This window comes from Myiozetetes cayanensis, unplaced genomic scaffold (assembly GCF_022539395.1).
Source record: "Myiozetetes cayanensis isolate MyiCay16 unplaced genomic scaffold, myiCay2020 scf1, whole genome shotgun sequence".
NCBI lineage: Eukaryota > Metazoa > Chordata > Aves > Passeriformes > Tyrannidae > Myiozetetes > Myiozetetes cayanensis.
In genome coordinates, this window is record NW_026086604.1 from 44,581,608 (window position 1) to 44,606,250 (window position 24,643).

Sequence of the window (24,643 nt, forward strand, 5' to 3'; positions counted from 1 at the left end):
AAGCTAATTGCAGATATTCTCTGGACACATCTGGTTCTATTCAGGGGCTTTATTGGGCAGTTTTGGCCTCACTGCCTGGTCTTTCTCCTAAGAAATGTCAGTAAAGTCCCTGAATTAATGGACTGTGAAGTGCTTAGAAACATACCGTTTCACAAAAGTATACAGGCGGGGATGTGACACTAATGGGAGGTGACCCGTGGGTTTATGACAAAATAGTCCACTCTAACAACAACAATAACAAATTAATACGGCTCCTACGCACAGTAGCTTTGAACAAAGCAATATACAGTGGAGTGGGAGGTGAAGTAGAATAAGGAAAAACTGATCAAGAATAAGATTTGTAAATTATCTGGTTATCCCCGGGTTTGTTATCTTCAGGATAAGGAAGCTGCAAACTCTTAGGGTTAAGAAAATTAAAAGGACAAGGCTCCATTGTAATTGGGTAATTGGAGAAGGAAAGTTAGTAGCATTTGGAGCGATGTTACATGAACCTAAGTGGTAAATTCTCGGATTTGGTTACACAGATTTATTTTCTTTTAATTTTGCTGCTTAAAAAAAATAATACGTATAGAAAAAATTTTAAAAATGCAGTGCAACTCCTTCAATCTTTTTGCAATTCTGCATGGTTGAACATTTGAAATGAGTTTGTGTATCACCCCCAGGCATTGATTCAGACTTGATTGGGGCAAAGCAGACTCCATGTGCTTATTTTTATACACGTCATTTGGGAAGTTATATAGCCAAGGGAACAGAAAATGTGTTGCTCCACTGCCAAATTATCCCATATCCCTCGATCAAAACGGGAGGTGATCCTAATCAACAAGTTGTGCGACCTTAGTGCAATGGCAATGTCAGGTCAGCTCGGGAAAGTGAAGAGACAGATCTAAATACAAATAAAAAGAAAGAGAGAGACAGAAAGAAAGAAAGAAACAACCAACAATCCTTATAATTATCATCATCTGCTGCTTTTCCCTCTTCTGGCAAAGAAACACTCCATCCATTTGCAGAAATCGCCCGCGGAAACGTTACATCAAAACTAATCACAACGATTAAAATCAGCTTTTCTGTGCAAGAGGAGAGTAAAAAGCAAGTTGGAGGCTGGAATGAGACTGTTTTTTCCACCAAAAAATCCGAAAAAAAAAATACACGCGATATATATATATATCTTTCTATATGCACGTTTCGAAGGAGATCAATTTTATGCCCGTGTGATCAGTTAATTTAATTTAACTTTTATTTCGGAGATTGATTCAGACTGGAGGTAGAGACATGAGCTAATTGTATCCTGATCCTTGCCTTGAGGGGTTTCAAAGCCCTGGAGCAACTATTCTCTGTATTTTGCTCTGTCTACCTTAGCCAAGCTATTGCATTTCTCTCTGGTGTAGCGAGGAGAGCAGACCGCTGCCGGGAGAGAGAAATATCGGAAGTGTGAGTTGGTGGGGTGGGGGGGAGTTGAAGGGGAGAACGAAAAGGGGGGTTTAAAAAAAAAAAAAAAAAAAAAAAAAAAAGGAGGGGGGTAAGGAAAAAAAAAAAAGAGAGAGAGAGAGAGAGAGGGACACTGTCGGCTGCGATGTTCCAGGTAAGGGCTGCTCCCCGGGATCGTTGTTGTTGGCAGCGGAGGGTGCGGAGGGGCTCGGGCGCCGCTCTCGCTTTCCACGCATGTGCCGGGCGCTCGCTCCCCGCGCGGGGACGCGGCGCGGCCGCCTCGCCCGCCGCGCTCCCCCGCGCAACCCCCGCGCGGCGCCGCGGGGAGGCGGGCGGGAGCGGGCGGGGAGGGACGGGGGAGACAGGGAAGGAGGGAGCGAGCGAGCGACGGAGGGAGGAGGGAGGGGGCTGCGCGGCGGGCGGGGGGCGCCTACTTTCCAAGCCGCCGCTGCGAGGGGGACTGAGGCGGCGGTGTGTGCGGGGCGGGGGGTACGCTCCATTCGAAGGCGTGTGTTTGCGCGCGGGGGTGCGCGGCGGGCATTGTTCTGCGCCGGGCGGCAGGAGGGGGCCGCCATTGTGTCTGTGTGTGTGAGGGCGAGAGCGGGAGGCACCTTCCCCCCGTCGCCGCGGCTCCCCCGGAGCGCCCCGCGGCGCCCTTTGCTGCCGGGGCGGCGGAGGGAAAAGGGAAGGGCGGCCCCGCGGTCCTTCCCTCCGCACACGGCCCGCGGGGGCACCCCCCGGGACCGGCCGCGCCGCCCCCCGGCCTCGCTGTCCGACGCCGGCCTGCAAGAGGGAGCCGGGTCCGCTGGCTGGAAAACCTTAAAAAGAAAAAAAAAAAAGGGGGGGGGGTGAAAGCCGCCCGTCGCCTGTTCCAATCAGCGCGGTACAAGTTTATGTGAGCGTGCCCCGCGGGCACCGAGCGTGCTCGGACTGCTCGGGAGAATTAAAGATGGGCGAAACGCTCCTCTCTCTCTGCTGAGCGGCAGGGGCTGCCCAGGGACCGCGGCTCCTCCCGGCGCGGGAGGGGACGGAAGGGACGGGAAGAGGCAGCACTGCCCGGGGCGCCGCGGGCATCACCGGCTGTGCGGGGAGGGGGCGGCACCGGGCGGGCTCTGGGGCTGGCGGCTCCAGTTATTGTTGTTCCCAGCCACGAGCCCGGAGGAAAGGCAACGTTCCAGCTCCATCTTCCCCCGAGCGGCCGGGGCCGGGAGCCGTGGGCCGTGGGAGGGGGCTGGGCGCTGCGGGCCTGCGGAGTGGGGAAAACTCCGGGATGACCCGAGAAGTTGGTGCGCACGCCGAGGCCGCGGGAAAAAAAAAAAAAAAGAAAGAAAAAAAAGGAGAGAAGGAAAAAAAGAAAAGAAAAGAAAAGTGTCAGTTTAGTAGTTGAGGGTTGGGTTCGGCAGCGCCCGCGGAAGGATGCAGGCCCCGCGGGTCGGAGGCGCTTGGCGAAATTTACCCTCGCCTATTCAAAATGACTGCGGTGATTTTGGTGTATTAATTGCGCCCGAAGCACAACACAAAATGTTCTAGCACACACTAGAGGTCCCTCTCAGAGCTGTCAGACGTTAGGGTGTTTTCAGGTTGGGCTGTTCTTTATTATTTATTTTTCCCCAGTTGACCTGTTTGAACAAAATCGACTGTTCCTCCAAATGCCAGCACAGCGTACATTATTCAAATAAGGGTGAAGAAAGATTTGAGCCTTTTTTATCTGTGCCCTTGTTTTTTGCACATCAGTGGGTCAATTGATAAGCTGTGCTCTTAAAAAAATTAATGTAAACGGGATTAATTTCATGCAGTAATTTATGAGTTTTGTTTGAAATATCCTCACAGTTTGTTGTTGTTGGGGCCAAGTTCCAAATCTCATACTCGGTTTTCTCATATGAATCCTGCCACAGAAGTAAACAGCATAAAACTTAAATAAGGATTCCAGGCTATGGCTTGTGGTTTTTAAAAGAGAAACATGCAAGCAAGCAAAAACTAAGTATTAAGATTATAAAGAGTCAATAAAGGTCATGGAGGCAACTAAAATTGATCGATCCCCAGGAATTTCCATATCCAGACTATGTTAGGGAGCTAAATAGTCCCCCCAGTCTTCATGTATTACAAGCAATATTATCACCATTTTACGGATGGAGAAACTGAGAAATAAAAAGAAGGTCACTGACTTGCCTGAAGCCATATAGCAAATAAAAGATAGATCTGGAATCAGCTAGGACAGATTTAGATCTCTTGCTGATTTGCACTGCTGTAACCATTGATTTCAGTGGAATTCTTCTGGATTTAAGTCAGGTTTGGACCTTATGTGTTGCTCTGTCTCTTAGAAACACTGACTTAACGTAAATTTGGTGTACATTTAATTTTTAAAAGACAAATTACTGTGAAACTTTAGGACTCTGTTGGCTTTTGATTATTCTTTTTTTTTCCCCATAACAATTTCATTTGTCACAGCAGCATTGTTCCCTGGTTGGGTTTTGGAATTTCTTTTTAATTAACAATTTTCTCATGTCTAGTGCCTTGTTACTGGTTTCTGAGAAATGTATCTTACTAGATGTCTCTGAATGAAACCTTGGGTTTGGAACACCCTGAGAACAAATGATTTTGCACGAGGAAGACTTCCATTCATTGCAGATCTCACTCAGGCAGAAATGAAAAATTGCATGAACATTGTTTAGAAAAAAAGAGCCAGGCTTTCCCCCATGTAGAGAAAAGGTTGCATGGAGAAGTCTTGCTCACATAGGCTCTTTATTGGATTATGATAAGTTTACGTATGGAGAAAATGCGATGTGAAAGGAAATATTCACTGATCATAACAAATGTTTGTACATTATTCAAAGTAGGGTCTCTCACAATTAACAAAATACCAAATCTGCCAGTCACAGTCAGATAGCATTTCACATGAGACCAGCTGGAAAGGAATAATAATTTCTGCTTTCTGTATTCCAACTACTTTAGAAACATTTTCAGGATACCATAAAACAGACACAGATGCACAGATTGTGATTATGGTGCTTTACTCTTCATTTATTAATGTGTGCTGGTATATACAAACTGCCACCACTACAGCTTAATATAAAGTTCCTGCTTTTGTGTAACTAGTCATCAGCTGGATTTAGTAAGGTAGTGGTACTTCAGGGAGCTGATGGCTCCTCAGTGTTGCTAACATCCCTGCAGTGAAGGTCTGACCTCACATCTTAATGTGTGGGGAAGCAGACACAGAACATGGGTGTAATTAAGACTATTCCACCCCCTCCAGTCTGAGTTTATATGCCTGAAATAGAAAGTATTTAGGTGGCAATTAGACCCAGAGAGTGCATGTGGTTTGTTTAAGACTATGTACTGACTCCCTGGCTGAGCCGAGTTTTAACTGCCAGAGCTTTAGCCCTCTTTCACATGTTCCATGCAATAAAGTACTGTACCTCACTTCCAATACGTGTTCAACTCTTCTCTGGTACCAGAGAAAAAATAATGTTGATCAGAAGCAAATTTTAGCAGAGATGCCTGCTGTTACTTATTTTGGATCCTTTTACACTGTTGCAGCAGAGCCAAGTTGGATCTCCTTCCAGGAAATAAATTTAGTTAGTTGTTTTTTTCTGACAGAAACATAATTCTTGCTCTAAATGGGATCTTTTCTGTTGGTCTGTGTTGCACTTATGTTTTCTTTTTACAGCCTGGGTATGTCTGGTATAGTGCCACTGACTTCTGTGTTGCTTCACAAAGAATTAATTTGCCTTTCTGTATTAAAATACAGATTTCTGTTGTCCCACTTTCCACAGAATACAATTTCTTTTTTTTCTTTTTTTTTAAGAAAAAAGTTTGATGCTAGGAGAAAAATATATAATGCACATCTTTGTTTTTATTTTGTCCACCTTTTCTACTTGTGCAGGCAGAGGTATCTCTTCTTTCTCTACTTCTCTGGTAAATTAAATTGAATATATATGTTTAGAGAATGTCTATAGGTGGGAGAAGGGAGTAGCTACTATCTTCCTAGCTGATAACACCTTAAAAAAAAATCTTAACGTATGTGCAAGCCATTAGCACATTCCACATTGATGAAGTATGTTGTAGCTTTAATAATCCTGGGTTCTCTAATGTGTATTTTTAATCACGCTTTTAATCCAGAAATCAAATAAACAACATACCATATCCAGCTGAACCAAAGCTGATGCTGTAGAACGTTCAGTAGTTGTGAGCCCATGTTTATGAAATGAATGGCTCACCTGATAACCTTTTCCTGATAGCTCCTCTTCTCGCTGCCTACCCCCACTGGCGATGGAAGTTACGGTTTGATGTGGTTGGCAGGTTAGCTAACAAATGCGGCTTTGTAGGTGGTTTGTATGTAGCCGAACTCTACAGGTGAGGGATACAAAGCTTAGGAGTGCTTATTGGGGCAAAGGACAACTCATCCCGACAAATTATTTAGTGGCTTTTACTCAACTGGTCTTCCTTGCCCAGTTCTCTCATGAATAAAGAACAGTCTGAAGAAAAACAAAACACAAAGTAACACTCCACAGCAGGGTTATTCCAAGATGATAGGGAAATGAGTTCTGTCTCACTCAGATTGATGGCTCTTTCTGCTTCTGGTTCTCAAACACGGCCTTTACAGCTGTGGCTGTTCCCCCTCAGCCAGCATTTCTGACTCAGTTCTGCCTCCGACCTCAGGTTCAGTATAGGCATGCATAGGTTTTCCCTTATTTTCACTGGTGTAATTCAGGATGATTTGCAGGACAGCTAACGTGCAGGGCTGTAACTGGCAGTACGCAGGCTTAAGCGTGTGCACCCCATTTCTTGACTCTGTGACTGTGGTTGCATCTATCAAGCGGGCAGCTGGTACGGGAACAAAACTCTCTCCTACTGCTGTAGTAGGTTTTGCCAGACCTCACCTGTCAATTTTTAGTTCTCACGGAAGAACTGTGAGGCCACATTGTGTTTTGGTGAGATAGAAATGATGGGAGGTTGTCTCAGGCAAGGTATCTCCATCAGAGATGAGGAAATGTTAACACTTCTGCATAATGCACAAGTGAAACTTAATCTGAAGGACAGTGTGCATCTCCGAGCATTCATCTTTGAGAAAGGTGAGGTTAAGCTGGAGCTGCAGCTAGAAGGATGACTGGGGAGTGGAGGATGTGTCTTTTGAAAGGAGGTTAGAAGAGGCTTGAATGTTGGCATTAGCAGTGTGTAGTCTGGAAAGTGATATGACTACTCCCTGTGAAGACACACAGGTAGTGAATCCCAGAGAGAAGAGAAGTAGCTGTTCAAGCTAAATGGCAATAAGCATGGATATAAACTGGGCCTGCTTAGCCAACAGTTTCTAAGAACATTTTTCTGATACATTATCTAGAAGATTCAGCATTAAAAGTGAGACCTTAAATTTGGTAATACTCTGCTTCACACATCTTTAAAACCTGGCCTACTTGGAGACTATTTACAAGAAGAGCACTGCCAGTACCTCAGTGACATTAGTTGCAACCAATAGGCTACAGCTGACCAAGTTTTTTCATCAGCATTTTTGTCAGTGGAGAAAAAGATTAGCTATTTAAAAAAAACCCCACTTTTTAATATATATATATAAATAAATTGGTCAAGAAGCAATTTCCATACCTGAAAACCACTATTTATTTTGCATGTTCATTAGATAGAAATTTGACAAAGACCATCTGATAGAAAATTTTTTTAAAAAACTGAATTTTTCACAGAAAGAAATCCTCAGTCGTTGTTTGCTTCTATGATCAATGAAAATTTTGTATAAGCTTTGTCAGTCAGAGGAATTTCTGATTTGCTCTTTAGATAGGATCCTTAATTTCTTCTCAATTCCAGCTGCAAAACTCTTTTTCTTAATTTTTTCCAAGTTAGACCTTTAATGCTCCAGGTTTCCTATGATTCCATCTAGTGGCACTCACTTTATTTTCAACACACTCTATAAGGAGAGGAGGGATTTAGTAAAGAAACATGAGCAAAGAGCCCTTTTCTCTTTTCCTTACCTTCTTACAAACATTAACTTAAAAACATCCTCTCCATCATCCAGTCACCCAGCCAGCTTTCTGCACGCTAGTTTGCTTGTATGCCCAGTTTATAAATCCTGGTGGGGCAGGACCATCTCTCTTGCTGCAGCAGAGCACTGCAGGTATTCAACAAGTAATTAATAATGACTCCTGCTACCAGTGTTGCCAGGGGAGCAAGGGAAAGAGAGGAGAGGAACGGCAGACATTGTGAATAACTCCAAATAACTGCTGGAAACCAAAGTATCCAGCAGCTGCTAAGGTAGAGCACTTTGCCTTAAAACATCTTTATTTCCCTCTGTGAACTGAAGTTGGCTGTGGCATTAGGTGGAAGAGGTGCACATCACAGTTAACAAAGGGAGTACAAGCCCATCAGCATGATCACAAAGCTGTCAAAGGAAGGACAGAAGAGTGCCCTGATTGCCAGGAGCTGGGGAAAGGATTGAAGTGGGGGTCTCTAGCTAAAATACCGATGCCGGTCTCCCCAAAGTGTCCTGCTTTCTAAATAAGGCAAGACTCACCTTGAGGTTTAGTTAAGTTGCCCTAGGAGAGATTGATGGTCCATCCAGTTCAGCACAAGGGACCAGCGCCGTATAATTCAGAGATCGTTATCATTTCTGTAGCCCATTATGTACCCATTACACCAAAGCTTCTCTAAACACTGAAGAGAGATAATCCATCCGATAAGGACCACTCACTCAAGGTAAACAGACATTCCTGGCTTGTCAGCAACAGGCAAATTTGACACCATTTGTCTATAGCAGCCTGTTCTTCTCTAAGTGGTATGGCAGGAAAGAGGTTAGAAAGGCTTAACGACTGTATGGGAGGCGGCCTATGGTGATGTCAAGGCAGCTGTCCCAGCTGGTGGCTGGGGGGAAGGCATGAAGACCATTACAGGAGAAAATGAGGAAAGGGCTGACTAGATTAGCAGAGGACAATTTAAACCCTGATTATCAAAGGGAACTCAGAGATGCAAGGAAATTTCAGAAAGCCTTGAAGGCTGATGAAAGTCCAATGGAGTGACTCTAAGAGAGTCAAAAGGGAGAGCTGGGCAATTAGGGCTCCAGTCGGTGTAGACAAACAAAAGGCCAATGGATTTGCCCTAGACATCCAAGAGATGGTCATTGACCAGATCAAGGTGGAATCTTTCGTGGATCTGCAGCTTGGCTCTGGAGAAAGAGGGAAAGGGAGGGAAAGGTGGCTGCAAATGTGAGCTCAGGGACAGAAGGAGACAGTGCAACCCTCCTTATCCTCCAGAGTTTCCCGACAGTGGCTTCTGGTACAAAGACAGTTTGGGATTCCTGGAGGCAAAATGAGGACACGATTTTTGCCACTAACAGAAAACTGAATTTCTAAGGCTGTTAATGCTGTTCCAAGGAAAAAACTTCCTGAAAAATGTGTAGGCAGGAGTATTCCTGTTTTGGGGACATATGAGAAAGCAGTTGCAGGGTTTGCTGGGCCTTCTGCACAGGAGCAGGTGAGACTCAATTAGGAATAAAAAAGATAGCTCCTTGTCAGGGAGAGAGGTGGTTCTTTCAGGGGAAAATTGTAGCTTTGAAGAAGTAGTTTCTTTAGCTCAAAATTCTGTATATGTTACTGGCTACGTACAATCTTTCCTTTCTTCCTTAATGTTCTTGAAGTATTTACATCAGTGTCCTGCAATTGAGAGTTCCACAGAGAAAGCTGAGAGATAAGCTGGAGAGTGATATCCTTATCCATTTATAAGCTAATGCTTTTTTAAATTCCATTAGGTGCCCTCTTGTTTCATGAAGGGCATCTGATTTCTCCTTCACACCATTCATTATTTTATACACCTCAATTCTAACATTTTTACTTGTTTTCTTTCTAAATGAAATAGTTCTGGTCTTAATCTTTTTGTTTAGAAATACCCCCACATGCCTCTAATCATTTTTGTTGCCTCTGGCTATCTAGTGTAGCTATCTATCACTTCCATCATTGCGTCTCACTGGATCTTTTAAAGCTAGTTCTAAAGTCATCAGCATGAAAGAGACTGAAGGGCGGTCTTGTGGTTAGAGTACATCACTGAGACTCCCAAATTCTGCTTCCAGATCTCTTGCCCTATGACCTTGGGCTAATCACTTGGCTGCAGAGATCCACAGTTTCCCTTTTAGTCCCAGAAAATAGTATGGGAAGTCTCAAGCAAAATATGAAGTGCTTCTACACGTCTGGATGGAAATTATTATGTATGCATAGCCATATTAAATGTAGTAGTTTTGATTGTTTTCCACAAGGCAGCTGCATGTGTGTTGAAATTTGTAACTTCTCCTGAACTGATTGTATGGGTGCTTGACTGTTTTCTATTTGTTACAATCCTCTGATACTAGGTTCCAAACAAATTCAATTAAGTAATTTCTCTTTGTTATTTTATAGTGAACTTCATATGGAAAGTATGAGTTACAAACAATTTGGGCCAAACAGACACGACTTTCATGCATCCCTGGGGACTTGGAAAGTCAGCACAGTCCCGATGAAAGTGAAAAATATGATCACAGTCTGACTTTTTACACGTAGGACACAGCCTGTTCCTGGGAGGTGCTGGGAACCCCTTACTCCCGCTCATACTTCCCACATGTGGGATCAAGACTAAGGTATTGCTGGCTTGTCTCCAGTCTAAACGTACTAATTATCCACAACCTGTCAAAACTCTTACAAGGAACATAAGACTCACCCATCTGGTTCCCTCCTCTGACGTTTGCAGCGAGGCCTGGCTGTTACATATTTCTAGCACCTCTATCACTCTCCAAAAGCCTGCATCGAGTCTGGGGCACCCTAGTGCCTGTATGTGTCATTTGGTGCCACGTTGTTTCTGGCACACGGGAGTCTGCAGCGCTCAGGCTGGATGTACGTGCTGTCATGGCCCCACGCTCCAAGGGATCGCACAAGCAAACGCCTTCCCAAATGTCATCGCTTGCTGCAAAACAGTCGTGTGTCAAGCACGGGGAGGAGAGACCTCTGAGGTGTCTGAACTATAAAACCTTCTCTTTTAAAACTCCTTGTGCCACAAAAGATGCTGGAAGAATACACTTTGGTAGGATGCTACTCCAGCAGAACAGCAAAAGCAAGCTGCTTAGATATTTGTAGCATAAAACTAAGAAAACTACATTCTTGTTGAAACTGCCTTTTTTTTTTTGTTGTTTGCTTATTATTTCCCTAGCCTTTAGCTCCTTTTTTTGCCTTGATGTCCCTCTTTCCTTTTGTAAGCAGATAGTCAGCTACTGCTCTCACAAATCCTCCAGACAACACTGCCTGCTCCTTTTGCTGGTGAGCTCAAGCCTCTGCACATATTCCTGCCTCGGGAAGTTTGGTGTTCTTCTGGTCTCTTTGAAAAGGGGCCAGTCCTGGAAGACTGTCTTGATAACCCCAGTCAGGTCAATAGGCTTGTTTGTGTGGTTAAGGATAACGTATAAGGATGCTCAGGGGTGTTGGGACATCAAGAATCTTTGCAGCTTTAAAAAAGGAAAAGGGTGGTTTGGCCTTTGGTGGAGCTTGGAGTGGTTTTTTTCCCTTATGCCTCATAGCTGGCATTTTGTCAGAGCCTTCTGCTCACTAGCATTCCCATGACACATGAACACACTGAAAGAAAAATTTTCTGCGAGAAATCAGTTGGCTTCATTAACTTTTCAAAGTTTAGAGCTGTGGTCCTCTTTGCCCTTCTCCACGGGTGGCTGGCCCTGCCAGATTCTAATTGCCTATGTGAACATTTGATAAATCTCGCTGTGGACTACATTTACTCTTTCACCCAAGCAGTCATCACACACATTTCCCTAACACTTTGAAATTATGCCTGCCAAACATTTTCTGATGTAAAGTTAAAAGTCATCTATTACTGAAGTGATTTTTCAGCCCTTGTGGGCATGTTTTTCTTTCTTTTTTTTTTTTTTCCTTATGTAATTCAGATAGTTTCAAGCTCTTTTAAGCAGGCTGCCAAGGGTCAGTTTCAAATAAAAATTTTTTTTTTCATTTTTTGTGCCCTAAAAAGTACGTTGGTGCTATTATTCTCTTCTACAGACCTCCTTTTAAAGCTGAAGTCTATTGAATGTAATGTTGCCTTACTGCTACAGCCACAGAGAGCTTAATGTGAAACTGGAGATTGCTTCTTCTTCTTCTCCTGTAGAGGTGTCAGCCCTGCACTTACATCAGGAGGGACACTTCTCCCATAGCCACAGCCAAATAGGACCCATACTAACATGCTGAAGTCGATGATACTCTTTCTGAAGTGACATCCACTATGTGTGGTGGCACTCGTGCCTACTCTGCTTCTCAAACATCCTAACTTGAAGGGTACACATCTCCCACCTGGCTGCTGCACCAGCTTGCAGGGAAGGGAAGCAGATTCTTAGCCAAAGCAGAACTGGAGTGGGACTGGATCAGGCATCCAGATTTGAACACTCCCAGATCCCCCACTCTAAGCTGGACCTGTATGGATTTGGCTGCATCTTTGTGGTCCAGTGATTTGGTGTCATTCATGGCCAGCCTCTTCATGCAAACCGTTTGTTCATATTCAGAGCATTGCCTGACCCTTTCCTAATTCTTACTTTCTGTATGGATCATACTCCTCCTCTCTGTGTGTGAGCAGAAGGCAAGATGTCACTCCTTTCCTCCCTGATCCTCTGGCTTCCCCTCTTCTCAGTGCTCTGGGCATTTTCCTTTAAATGCCTCAAATTTTCCTCTAGGTTCCAGAGCTTTGCATGGTTTTTGAAACTGATTAAAGCAATTTGTCCTACCATGGCAAGGAGATGCTAAAACAAAGCATGTGTGTCTCTTGGTCTTAAACCAGAATTTTTCTTTCTCTTTTCTCAGTTTCTTGTTTAGCAAACATGGTTAAACAGGATCATGGTGTAAAAAAAGCAAAGCAACTCCTCCCTTTCTAGAGAGCACCAGCCTGTCAACACATCCAGCTTTTTTCCAAAACCCTACTAGTGCTCTTGAACTTACTGAAGCATGCTCCAGCATCAAATGGTCTGACCGATCTGAATTTGTCATTTCCCTTCAAAACGCCTTGGCAGGACCTTTGTTTGAAATTGCATTTGCCACTTGTTTCTGTCACAACTGCATTTCATGCAGCTTCTAGAAGTGTAGAGACTTGGGTGTGGGCCAGTCCTAAATAAAGAAGCTAATACAAATACTCCCCCACCCTGGTGAAACACAAGAAACACAAAACATCACATAAAGCCTTCTAGGGTAGAGATAGAAATCTAATAACAAGATAACACTTAAACTGCACTCCAATTAAAATATGATCCTTTAAATTTCTTGGATTTGGAGGGAGGAGAGGGTAGGAAAGAGGTACAGAGAATGAAAGGAGTCAGAAGTGAAGGCATTACAATCTTTGCCCTCAACATGGAACTACTTAAGCATACCATAATTGCATCACAGAAGGTATGCATACCCTGAAACCAAATAGGAAGCAGGAAGGCAAGGAAAAACAAACACGGTAGATGAACCAAACAGGTAACCTCCAGGAAAAGGAAATCTAGCCCTGACTAACCCAAAAGAAAGGAACACAAACTGACAAGGGAAAATGAAAGATGGAAAAGAGGAGAACTGAGAGGAAATTTCAGATGCAAAGAGACACATCTCTACAAACAAATGAGAAATTTAAATATCTGAAAGAGAATTAGTGGATTTGCTGGATCAAAGGGGCAGTTAAAAATGACAAGATACAATTATAGAGAGTACATTATATCCTCCCATCAGTCTTTACTGATTGAAAATACATTCACCCTCTACATATTTTATTTCATTACTATAGATGGGTGCCTGTCAAACATTGAGGTATCAGAAGAGAAACTGCATGATTGACATGCTAAAATAACAAACATCCCAGAGCAGATGGCATCAATCAAGGCTGATAGCTGTTAACAAAATCATGCAAGTTTACCTTAAAAATAGACTATTCTGCTGTACCAAATCACTGGAACACAGCATGTATTTTACTTTAAAATCAAGATCATCTCAGCCAAATGAAAAAGAAAGAAGGATTGAAATATAAGTTAGCAAGTTATAAAATCTGCTTAATGCTAAGCAAGACTGATCCAGTGACAGTGAAGCCTATTTTAACTTCCTAAAAAAAGATCTTGAAGATCTCAGTGAAGCTGTGGGTTATGCAGAACTATTTAATATAAATTTTAAGGGAAATCTCAGAAAGTCATTGATAAGTTTTCTCAGAAGATGTTGTTAAGAAAATCTAGTAGCCATGAGGTGAGATGCAAAATTCTGCCCTAGCATCTGTTTTACAAAAGAAAGCAAGTGCTGCAGAGGAAAGAAGAGTGAAGGGTTGGCAATGAAGGCAGTAAAATGCCTTGATGAATTGTCAGAACAATAGGTTGGGACATATAGAGGTAAAAACATTGTGAAAATTATCTGGCCCCTTAGTAACCCAGGGCAAGACAAGACTCTGAAATACTTGGGAACCCAAATACACTTATGTAAAGAGGAAGATGGCATTAATTTTGCTGCTTTGCCAACATAAAAAGTGCCAAATATTAGTAGAAATATTTTGTGCTCTCTGAAAACACTCTCAGGTTATGAAAAAACCTCTTGAAACCTCTTGTTTTCTGTGTCATATAAGAGCAGAGCTGCAGCAGAAGGGTCACACTGTGGTGCTCGGTTGCTGCAGGGGCTCCAGGCAGCACCAGGACCTGGAGGGCAGTGAGAGGAGCCTCCCATAATGCAGTCAGGCTCCTCACCCTCTGCTGGAGTGCTTCCCAGTACCAGGGAGGGGTACAAAGCCTGACCTGCAAGCAGACAGCTTCTGACATGCGTGAACTCTTCTGGCCACGCTGTCGAACAAAAGTTAGAGTAAACACAGAAGGGACTCAAAATGCACCAAAGGAGCTGGTTTGTTTAGAGATAAGACTGAGAATATGATAAAGGTAGATGGTATAACAAATACAGTTGAGAAAAGAAATTATATCTTTCATTTTACTCTTCTATAATACTAGGAAAGTCTTTCTGTAGCAGTGTTAGTTTGTAAAAAAGAAACTGGTCTTGTTCCTGGAAGACTCGGCTTTTCTCACCTTTTGCCTAGAAGTGGCTGCAGCATTACTCCTGCCTATTTCCATGTGTGTTTCCCTGCCTTTGCAAACTGAACCAGCCAGGACAATTATCTCACAAAGATCAGAAATAGAAAAAGTAACACAAAGCCAGAAAGTCTAAAGCTGATAAGAGGAATTATATTTTGATACTAAATGGAAACTCCCTGATGTAGGATGAACCATATGACCTTTAATGGTCCCTTCCAACCCAAACCAGTCTGTGATTTGATGGTTCTTTAACTGACAGCAAATATCATTCAGCTCAGCATGGGCTGGCACAGTAAGGTTCATCTGGGCTGGTCCCTGGGAGAGAGACAGGAGAGAAGATTTTGTAAAGACAGGACTTAATACCTTAAAACAAATCTGTGATCCCTTTTTAAGGAGAACTGTACTGGACTCTTCGTATTATTTTTCTATAAAAGTTACTGAATTTTGTAATCCAGAGGTTCCTTTCACTGCTCTTGTGTATTTTCCTTCCCTTACTCCTGTAAGTGATCATGTTCTGCTGCAAAAAGTGTGCAGTTTGGTATGAGTCATTTGAAATCTGCCAGTCCTGGAGTGGGCAAGAAAGAAATGTAAAGGTACTTGAATAAGGAAAAATTTTAGTTTATAGAAATGAATAGAACATAATTAAAGCAGAGAATAAGTTCCTTTCATCTCACAGCAAATACAATATTTGTGGGATGTCAGGATTATGAATTTCTTGTGAATGACTGGAGTTCAAAATACTCCTATCTGTAATTTTGCAGCTAGTGGCACTTCAGGGTCTAACAGTCACCAGAGGAAATTACAGAGAGGGAAATAATTTAGAGAAGAAGTTAAAGTTTATTATGAGACAAATCATAGTGGAGAAATGGAAGATGAATTTTGTTCCAACTTGCAGTACATGCTTTAGTCTGCAAGCTAAGAAATAATAATATGAAACCTCTCTGCCTAGCCCAATCTACAAATAAAATCAACTTAATTCCTCCACCTTTCCCTGGCAGTAAAGAGTGACAATGTTGGTAAAATGGTAGGTGAATTTTAGGCGATTTTGTCTGTCGCAGCCCGGGTGAGGGAATGAGATACGGACAGCACAAGGAGTTCATCTCTCTGTTGCAGGCTTTATTGATGGTCTGAGGAGTGACGGGTGCTATCGCTTAGCCGAGGGGAAGACAGGCCTTTTATAGGGTCTGGGGTAGAAGGGACTAGAACTTGGGAGGAGTTTTAAGATTGACATGGGGGTACAACCAATAGGGGAGTCACAAACTGTATGACGTAACCATAAACCAATCACATTAACTGACAGCATTAACCGTACCGCCCACACTGCGGCAAATACTAACCTATCAGGGAACGGGAAATTTCAACCAATCAGGAGAGAGCAAATTCATGAGGGGAATAACACATTCTAATGTAATATAATTAATATAACCAAAATACAACATTAAACATCACTTTAAACTGTTCAAAACACGTAGAGTCCATGAGTCTATATCAAGTCCTTTTAGTATTTAGTATAAACAGCTCTCCATCTCTCGTATTTTTCTCTCTCTTTCTTCTGTATCTCGTCATCTCCCCCTTTTTTATTTTTAAAATCGTAGTTTTCATTGTAGTCCGGTGGCTGAACTTGAAGGATGACTGGGTTGGCTCGAGGAAGGCAATATCTCTTAAAAAGAGCAACTAAACATGACATTAAACAAAGTACAAATATAATTGAAAATAAAATCGAAAAGCCAATCAGAATTAGTTGTCGGGTCCAATTTGGTAATGAAGCCCAACCAAAGCCTTCAAACAAATCTTGGGTGTGCCACTTAGGGTCTTGCTTTATCTTTGAGACTAATTGTTGTATGGTGTCAATATTTGTCTGAATTGATTTGGAATGGTCTGAGAAGTTTAAGCAACATAGGTCACTAAACTCCTGGCAACCATGGTTATGTAATACCAGAAGGAAGTCTATTGCCGCTCTATTATGTAGTGAGACTCCTTTTAAGGTCATGGTGTCCTCTAATAATTCTTTTAAAGTAAGTGATGTAGCATTTGCTTCCTTAGCCATCCAGCATGCCATGTGACTTAAAACTCCTAATGCGTGATCCGTGGCTATGCCTGCAGCAAAGAAAGAGACCCAATAATCTTTACTACTAGACCATAGCCATATTGAAGGATCACAGTCTGAAGATAGAGGAGGTAAATAATTTTTCTGCGGGAATTGTGTTGGTTCAGGTGTATTTTCCAAATTGCTAGACTTCAATAATGGATTGTCAGATTTTAACAATGGAGAATTTGTGTTGTCAAATTTAATTTGAAAATTAGAGAGGTGAAGACATGCTGGAGAGCTAGGAAATGGTGGAAAATTACTCTTTCGATTTGGATCAGGGCTTGGTAGATTTACTTCTGGGTTACATGAAGGAGGGGTATTGAACCTGGGAGGACGGGAGTTCCTATTGAAACTAGGAGGACGAGAGTCCCAGGCTTCCTCATATTTTTTTCTGTTCCTTCTAAGAATTTTTGCTGTAGAAGAGGTCATTATTTGTCTCTTTTGTCTATTGCGGGAAACAGGTCTGATAACTGTTGAATTTATTTCACCTGGTAAACTGAATTTGAAAGGATGGAATAATGTAATTTTGCCAATCGTGCAAGGACCTCCTTTTGGGTTTGCAGGAATACCGTTCCAAGCCCTCTCTCCGCAAATTAAAAATCTCCTGGATGTAACTCACGAGGTCGGTACATCGGACCCACTCTGACTACTTTTGAGTCCGTCCCATTACACCATAAGGACACGTTCCTGTAGATTCCTTTTTGGACGTCACATCCAACAATTTATCCTGAAAGGCATTAGGTTTTGGTACAAATTGTATGCAAGTGTTAGTAATAGCTGTACCTAGCAATTCGAATTCAATTACCGATTTATTTGTAGGTGGTGGGTTAGTGTAAGTGTCTAGCATTGTCTTATTCAACGGGATGCCAATTAAACATGTGGAAAAGGGATTTGCAATGTTATTTGTAGCTAAACAAATGGTATCTGTATTTGCCTCCTTTGCTAACTTGACCCAGATATTATCTCCTTGGCCCATTGTCCAAGGTGGCATCCTTATCGGAGCTGACTTGGTTACCGGACTCACGATCACAAGAGTTATGAAGATGACGATGACATGTCTTGTTGTTGCGGGGGTTTGAGAGATATGCATTTCAGCTTTTCTTGATGGATTCGCACTCTTCTTATCGGTACCCATTCCATTCCAGTATCTGTCAAAATACAAGCGTGACCCTTTCCCCAAGTTATAAGACGGAAAGGTCCAGACCACTTTTCGGTTAAAACATCTTTATACATCACTTTTGCTCTGATTGCAGATGGATCAGATTTTGTCTGAAAATGTTTTTCAGCTGGGGTTCTGCAAAGGGAGTGTCATTATCTTCCAATCTATTTAAAAAATTTAAGACATACATTGCCTTGTCTAATCTTTCCTGGGGGGACAATCCCAATGTTCCTCCTTTTTGTTTTTTAATTAGATTTTTTAAAGTTTGATGTGCTCTTTCTACTATCCCTTGACCAGTGGGGTTATGGGGGATACCTGTAATGTGAGTAATTCCCCAATCAGAGAAGAACCTGGCAGTGTCTTTGGCAACATATGAGGGTCCATTATCTGTCTTGATGGTATGAGGAACTCCCATACGTGCAAAGGCTGCAAGAAAATGTTTTTTAACATCACGAGCTTTTTCACCGGAATGAGCAGTAGCTACGATGTATTTTGAGAAAGTATCAATAGAAACATGAATAAATTTTAACTTTCCAAATTCATTATAATGAGTAACATCAGACTGCCAAATTTGAAGAGGCTCAAGACCTCTGGGATTTACGCCCTCTAATTTCAAAGGAACTACTGCTTGGCAATCAGGGCAACCTTTTAGAATCTCTTTGGACTGCATTAGTGTAATACCGAATTGTTTCTGAAGGGCTTTTGCATTCTGATGGAAAAAGCTGTGAGAAAGTCGCGCTTGTTGTAATAAATTTGGGATAATGGAAATACCTGCCAATTGATCTGCACATTTCCTCACACGGGGCACCATATGTCGCAGCCCGGGTGAGGGAATGAGATACGGACAGCACAAGGAGTTCGTCTCTCTGTTGCAGGCTTTATTGATGGTCTGAGGAGTGACGGGTGCTATTGCTTAGCCGAGGGGAGGACAGGCCTTTTATAGGGTCTGGGGTAGAAGGGACTAGAACTTGGGAGGAGTTTTAAGATTGACATGGGGGTACAACCAATAGGGGAGTCACAAACTGTATGACGTAACCATAAACCAATCACATTAACTGACAGCATTAACCGTACCGCCCACACTGCGGCAAATACTAACCTATCAGGGAACGGGAAATTTCAACCAATCAGGAGAGAGCAAATTCATGAGGGGAATAACACATTCTAATGTAATATAATTAATATAACCAAAATACAACATTAAACATCACTTTAAACTGTTCAAAACACATAGAGTCCATGAGTCTATATCAAGTCCTTTTAGTATTTAGTATAAACAGCTCTCCATCTCTCGTATTTTTCTCTCTCTTTCTTCTGTATCTCGTCATCTGTCAACACTGAATTTTTTTGTTACCCATCTAAAACAAAATAAAACAAAAAGGTCACATTTTGTCCTTTTTAATCAGTGTCCTCAGTGGATGCTTCTGTTCTTGCTCTTACAGAGTATTTTATAAGAAACTGTATTTGAAAGCCCAGGATTTGACTTCTGTTTTTGTCTAATGGGACTGATAATATTAGATGTAAAATTGCTAACCTGTGAGAGTTTGTAGATGCCAGGCATTACAGAGGCCACCAGAAAAATATGTAGCATTCAGTACCTGATGAACTATCCACAAGCACTTTTTCAGAGACTCCTAGGGTAACACCTCTTGCTGTGTGTACATGAGAAGGGGAAGTGAGGAAAGAGAAAAGCCACATTAGTTTTCCATTCACAAGGGCAGACTGTGTAATCACTATAGCTCGGTGCACATCTTTAAATATATTCTGGGTATTAATGAGTTTGGCAGTCATGTCTGCCAGTCACAAAACAGCAATCTGCAATCTGCTCCAAGAATCCCTCCCTGTGCCAGGGTTTTGTGGAGGAACCTCACAGGATTAGACACACTGGACAAAACCAACTAGATTTAGTGCTGCATCGTGAGTTCCCTGTTTCCTAGACTGTCCAGTACATTTGTAAATAGATGTTCTGCTGAAGGCATTAATAAGTGCTATCAATAAATACTTCAGTCTATAAACTGATCACAGAGTAGGATAAAACTGATTCCTAAATGGAAAGCACAACTACATCCCAGTAGGCTGGTGAGGAGAACAGCAGGAGTCACTGTCCTAAGGCAAAGAAATGAATAGCAGGGTCTGTCCAGAAGTTAAAACTGAGCAGGTGGAACATTCCCTAGTCACTCACAGGGAAGGAAATGGTTGCTTGATACACCATGCATTTGTGAATGGTGGGAAGGTTATGGCTAGGCAGATAAGCAGGGAGAAGCATGGTGCTTCTGTGCTCCATTGTGAGTGAAATGAGAGAAACAAGTTCCCAAAACACACAGATTTAGTTGGACAGTCAGCCATGGAAGCTGTGGACATGTTTCCACTGTGCTCAGAACCTCTCTTTCACTATGATCAGATGACATCAAGTGTTACTTTAAAACCATGATTATTTGAATAGAATAACCACAAATGAATATAACGATGGTAATGATAATGACCACCTCTCCCATTGCATTTTTTATGAGCAGATTTCAAAGTTTATTAAAAAAAAAAAAAGAAGTATTTTACTTTGGATACATTTCAGAGAGGGAAACTGCTGCACAAAAGATGGAGTGACCTATCCAAATTCATCCAGGAGGCAATTGGCTGAGTCCAGAATAGAAACCAGAGTGCCAGCCCAATGAGGAAGGCATCCTAAAACAAATGGAACCAAGCAGAAATGGGAACAAAGTCTCCACATTTCAGCAGTAAGAAGCACTAGCTGCCTTATTCACCACTTCTTTAGAATATTAGCACACACATTTTTTTAAAAGATGAGTATTTAATTAATTACTAAGCTGGCTCTGCCGTTCCTCTACAGGATGAAAACAAACACTTAAACAAGCCTCTCCTGCCAACCCCACCCAACACCTACTCAGTTACAACAGATGGATGAGTGCCACAGACCAGATGTCAAAATGATACCAAATTTGACACTGCACAAGAAACTGTAGCATGCTGCAGAAAAGAACCGCTCCCACGGTAACATTATTTAAATGCCAGATTGCACTGATCCCTGTTAGGAGTGATGTGCACAAGACCACACAGCAAAGCCTATAGTTGCTGCCACAACCTCCTGAAATTTTTCCATCTCTTTTAATAGTCTTGCCTAAATTTTGTTGTCTTCCAAGGGTGGGAAGATTTGCAGAAAAAGGATATAGAAATACCTGGCTGGAGTCCAAGAGGGATGAGATGAGTGTCTCCTCTTCTTGGAACAGTTTGACTACACCTGCTTTTGTAGTGCCTAGTAAACAGGGCTGCTGAAGGTGCTCCTTGATGGCCTTAGACATTGGCCTTGAAGGACAGGTGATCTCTCTTCTGAGAGACTGCCTGTTCCTGAAACATGGAGAGATTCAGATGTAGCATGGACAGGGGTGTATGTACGTGAAGAAGGTGTAAAGCTTTGACATTTACAAAGGTGGTAGCTTCACTCAAATGCTTTATATGTTGTATCCATCAGCTGCTGTGGGTCTGAAGCAGTGTGCCCTTCTGGGCAAACCTGAGGGCCTTGCGTGCTGGATGGATGGCTCAGACCTGCTGCACTTACCAAGGAAATTGGTCACCCTCTGTATCTGTAGCGTGGCACAATGATCTGAGCCAGGCGAGTTCCCCTGGAACTGTGGAGCATCCATAGTTGGTATAGAAGAGTTCAGATGAACTTCAGATGGGCCTTTGCAAGCCTAGTTTGACTTCACCCAGAGCAACAACCTTTGGAAACAGAAACTTGCTCAGTGTCTCTGGCACAGTCATGCCAGAGACGTCTGCCATAGTCTGAGCAGTTCAGACAGGAAGTGTGTACAAAACAGTTTTCTGATAAGAAAGGTTGAGTCAAAAGTGAAGCTTTCTGCTGGAATTCACAAAGGAGAAAGGTTTCTTGGTTAAATGGAATGTACAAATGACCTAGAAATAACAAAAGTCTGCTGATTAGAGCAATTACTTAGGAAAGCCTGAACACCTGGAAGCTGTATGAGAGGTCCTCCCCTCCAAACTGAAAAAGGTTTTCCTTTTGTCCTATTGGGGATTTGAAACCTCAAAAATACCTTTTCCCAGACTTGTACTTAACTGGCACATTGTCCCTGTGCTGGAAGAAGTATTTTGCATATAGGAAAGGAAGTCCAGGGAGATCATGGACAAAATTGTTTTACTCATTTTAAGTTTGAATTGCTGAGTGTCTGTCTTTTCCAGAATATTTAGCATTTTTTGAGCATTCTGCCCCAGTTGCATGCAATGAGCTCTTACCTCTTTCACAAATGAGGTCTCAAATGATTATAGTCGGGTGCCCACAGCATAAAAAAGAGGGTCTTGGTGCCCCCTTTGTTTAGTTTAAGTGACTAGTCCAGTATTCTAACATAGAAACTTTGTGGCAGAGCCAGGAATATAATGAAAGGATGTATCTTCAGCTCCAGGCAAATCTGCAGACAAACTGTCAGACTATAGATGCCTATTCAATGAGTCGCATCCATCCTGGGCACTGAATGAGGCAAAGGCCCTGTAGAAAAAGGAGAATGTGATTAGATCATTAAGTGCTAAATAAAATGTTGCAGTAGAAGCAGCAGCATACCCATGCTGGCTTTAATCTAATTAGTGGGGAAATGGTTTTTTTGTAGATGGGCTGGATGGAAGGCTCCAGTGTTGGGTGACTTGTATTAATGTCAAACCTTTGATTTGCTGAGCAAACTTACCATGTTCTCTTTGGTGCCCACAAACTCAGCAGCATAAGAGAGTCAGAATTTATCTTCGGATCAAAGCTTAACCATGTTCCTGCTGCCTTATCACGTTCCCTTTATTTTCAACACGTGTGGGATCACACAAGGCAGGCATGGCCTGAAATACCAAGGCACAACATGTAATATGATAGCTGGTTCTTGGCAGAAAAGTCAGAAATTATATACAATATTCTGTAAGATCTTTGCTTTTTACCACTATGTAATCTTAAAGAATATAATCTGTCTCAAAATCCCTACAGTACATCTATGTATCCCTGCATTTTTGAGAAATCCTGATACGATATCCATAAGGCAGAAGGAGTTAATCCACGTTAATCTCTAACTGACTCCAGAACAATAACATGTTAATGCAAGTTCTTTGTGGATATTGGACCTCATTACTATGTTCCTGTTAGAGCAGTGACCTCACTGTTTTGGCTTGTATTGCATCAACACTGTCTAACATCTACAAACGGAGGTAACAGAGATTTTTATGCATGGGTACTGAATTCTGTGTGCTTTAGTAAAGGTTTTTTTATGACACACAATTTTGTAAGACAAAAGTTGGCAGCATGTTGGTCTTATTCCTAAGATGGAAGGCAGTTTCCATGATCTGACCAAGATCAAAGTGGTGATGCCCACTTGTAGCTGCACAGCAGTTGGGTGGTGGGGTTTGCATCAGAGAGGTGGCTCATGTAGGTCATCTTCACAGCAATGCAACTGTGCTAAACAGTGATGAGACTCTATCAGTACAATTATTGATCAAAATAAAATGAAAACTTTTCCATTAATCAGTCACATTAGTAAAACTGTCAAGGGTAGACAAGCCCTGATATAGAAAACGAAGCCTAGTAACAGAGGACAGGAAGGGACATGGGAGGTCTTTTAGAGTTCTGTTGTTGATCATTTTGTCCTAGTTGATTAGCAGATCACTGTAACTTCTTGTAGTAAATATTTGCTTTTTGGCAATTCTGTTTGATAAAGTGTTGGAGAAAACAAGGGAAAGTAAAGAAGAGCACCAGGCAACAAATATCAGTTCTCCAGGTAGGGCTGATACAAGTTGGGAGAGGGGTCAGAGGAGAAGTTCTGAAAATATATTGGAGGAAGAAAAGGTAATGGAAGTGTAAGGCAGAAAATAGCAAATCGGGGAGTTACTTGGCAGCTGAGGTAGCTGAGAAGTGCCAAGTATGTGTCTCTGGACTGCTCTGAGTTCCCAGTGGAGCCCCCAAGGAAGGGTGCAAATCAGAGTTTGAAATGTTTTCTATCAATGCACTTTCCATTCCATAGTCTGTCCCCAGAGCCAGTTATCTACTCCCCATCATCCAACAGCCCTTCAGGAGCCCTAGTAGATGGCAAGGGGAAGGAGCATCTGAGGCCATGTTTTCTGTGGCTCAGAAGACCAATTTCCCTTCATTTAAGGATTTATATTTTTCACAGTTCTAAGGATGACTGCTCAAATGTTCTTAATCGTGTGTGTGCTTGCCTGATGGGAAACGTGCAAGAGCATTTGGGGACTGTGGCTTTGGTACATGGCAAATGGCAATTAACAGAACAAACTCTGCCTCTAGCAAATTAATCTTGCCCAGAATTCTAGAGGGTTTGGGGGGTTTTGTTTGTTTGTTTGGGGTTTTTGTTGGTTTTATTTTGAAGCAGCTTCATTTGCTGAAATGGAGGAAATTGAGGTTATAATTTCAAAACATTTGCAAGGATAGAGTCCTTCTTCCCTGCCACATGCAGTTATTTTTCAGCCCTCCTTTCCCACTTCTGTTTGCCTAGGCATTGCCCTGCATCCTTTCATGTGTATTGCCTCTGATGTCTGGCTCATTATGGCAACAGAAATGTTGATGCCAGACCCAGAAGCAGTACTTAAAAACCTGCTATTCGTTCCCCTTCAAGCTCAAAGCTAACCCAGTTTGTGGCAAATGAATGAAATGCAATCATTTGGCACCTTGTCCATGCATCAGTTTGGAAACATAGGACCTTTCTCCCCTTCTTTTCTGTGTATTTTTCTGTTTGACCAGGCTGTCATAAAGACCACTAACTCTAGGGTGTGAAGGTTAATGCTTGGAAAGGAAATGACTAGTTTACTTCATTCTTTCTTGGATTGCCAAGCCTCTTCCTTTACCTTCCAGTATATTTCCCAGTGCCTCATATCCAGGAATGAAGAGATTCCTGGATTTCAAAGGGGAAAAACAATC

The 24,643-nt window shown here is 42.3% G+C and overlaps 1 protein-coding gene across 1 annotated transcript in view; it reads left to right on the forward strand.

The window, feature by feature from the left end:
- Nucleotides 1-1,396: 1,396 nt before the first annotated feature.
- The window catches only part of KCTD1 (potassium channel tetramerization domain containing 1), a 104,486-nt gene continuing 81,239 nt past the window's right edge, over nucleotides 1,397-24,643 (forward strand). Inside the window, exon 1 of the mRNA XM_050323110.1 lies at nucleotides 1,397-1,428. The gene's annotated coding sequence lies outside the window, so the exon portion shown is untranslated. The remainder of the gene's footprint in view (nucleotides 1,429-24,643) is intronic.